This window comes from Triticum aestivum, chromosome 3A (assembly GCF_018294505.1).
Source record: "Triticum aestivum cultivar Chinese Spring chromosome 3A, IWGSC CS RefSeq v2.1, whole genome shotgun sequence".
Classification (NCBI taxonomy): domain Eukaryota; kingdom Viridiplantae; phylum Streptophyta; class Magnoliopsida; order Poales; family Poaceae; genus Triticum; species Triticum aestivum.
This window is the reverse complement of record NC_057800.1, coordinates 171,873,698-171,875,968: the sequence shown is the minus strand read 5'-3', so window position 1 is coordinate 171,875,968 and position 2,271 is coordinate 171,873,698.

Sequence of the window (2,271 nt, the reverse complement as noted above, 5' to 3'; positions counted from 1 at the left end):
GTCCATAAAGAAAAACAGGCAATCGCTGGAATACCCAGATGCCTCAATCCACCCAGATGTGTGTTAAAGTTGGCACCTTAAGTAAACCATTAAATAATAATCTCACATCTGTCATGGATACACTCACCCAATTCACGTCTAGTAGTATAGCATGCCATAAGCAAACGTATAGGTAACTTCCAAAGGTTTAATAATAAGACAGGTAATAGGTACTACTCATCTACTTTCCAACCCACAATTTATTCAGATCATAACCATACAATTGTTTGAGGATTGATCTAATGCAATAAAACTGGGTAGTAAAGGGGTATAATCAAAGTGTTACTTGCCTTGCTGATGATCCGTGAAATCTAGATATTCAAAGTAGCAAGCGGCGCACTCCGGGTACTCTATCGCAAACAAACAAGTATACAAATAAGCACTCATCTAATGCACAGGTAAACTCAAATAAGAGATCTAACCAGAAAGTTCAACTTAAGAACTCCGGTTAGCAAAAAGAAAAAAATCGAACGAAACAACGAAAGTCAAATGGCGAAAGAAACAAGCTTGGTTTACTAATGTGGACTTAAGTCAAATTTTACAGAAGCAAAAACTTGTTTGAGTTGCTTAAATGGAAAGAGGGTTTCGAAACGAAACTCTAGGCGCTTGAATCGACTGATTCCGATAAACGAGTGAAGAGTTATACTAAAACGAAATTCGGATCAGAAATCGCGATCAGAAAAAATCGCGGAAAATCCGAGAAAAAGAAAAACTGACGTTCTTTAACTGAAACTAAATGGTGAACTCGTCCGTTAAAACGAACGAACGAGCGAACGCTCGCTAAATAAGTGAACCGAAAAAAAGCGATCTAAAATAAAAAACCTAGGGTTTTCAAAAAAACGTATCGGTTTTCTTCAGAAAACCGGCGGCGGACGGAGGCTACCTCGTCGGAAACCGGCGGAACTCGGGGCTCCGGCGGGGTGGGGTGGCTTCGGCGGCGGGTGGCGCGGGCGTCGCCGGCGGCGAGCGCGGCACGCAGCGGCGGCGACAGCACACGGCGACGGGCGGTACGACTGCGGCGGGAGGCGGGGCGGGTCGGGGGTGGCGGGGTGAGGCGGCGGCGGCGGGCGGTATTTAAGAGGGGGGGCGTCGGCTGCTTGGGGAAGGGGGCATCGGGTCGGGGTCAGCCTCGGGAGGGTGCCCCGGCCAGACTCGGCGGCGGCGGCGAGTCGGACTCCCGCGGGGAAGGCGGCGGCGGCGTGGGCCTGGCCTGGCTCGGCTGGGCCTTTGGCCCAGCCGGGCGCGCGGTACTTTAATAAAAAACGAATTCCGCCGAAACTAAGAAAAATTCTAAAAAATAAAATAAAATTCTAAAAATGCCAAAATAAATTTTCACCGCCTAAGTAAAATATTTAGAATGAGATGAACATTTTTTGGCCCTAAAATGCAGTTTTGAAAAACGTGCAATTTTTCCTAAATTCAAAAAGAACTAGCCAAAACTCCAAAATAAAAACTTATTTGATTTTTTTTATTAAATCCTCAATATTTCTTCATTTTGGGAAAGTCATTTTATTCCCTCTCTCATATTTTTATAATAGAAATAATTGAAGATAAAATAAATAAAATCAAATGATCCTATTTTCAAAATTTGAGAAAACTCAAATCTGAAAATAACGAAATCCCCAACTCTCTCCGTGGGTCCTTGAGTGGCGTAGAATTTCTGGATCAGGCAAAAGCAATAAAATATGATATGCAGATGATCTAATGTATAACATTCCAAATTGAAAATTTGGGATGTTACAAACCTACCCCCCTTAAGATGAATCTCGCCCTCGAGATTCAGGTTGGCTAGAAAATAGGTGAGGGTGGTCCTTCAGCAGATCTTCTCGCTCCCAGGTGGCTTCATCCTCGGTGTGGTGGCTCCACTGAACTTTGCAAAACTTGATAACCTTGCTGCGGGTGACTCGGCTGGCATACTCGAGAATCTTGACTGGTTTCTCCTCATAGGTTAAATCACTATCCAACTGAATCGCTTCCAGCGGCACTGTATCTCTCAGCGGTATATCCGCCATCTCTGCATGGCACTTATTGAACTGGGAAACGTGGAACACATCGTGAACTCCTGACAATCCCTCGAGCAATTCCAATTTATAAGCAACTTCTCCCATGCGTTCCAAAACTTTGTATGGTCCCACAAAACGTGGCGCTAACTTTCCCTTAACTCCAAAGCGCTTAACTCCTCGAAATGGAGATACACGAAGATAAACTCTATCTCCGGCTTTGTAAATTGTC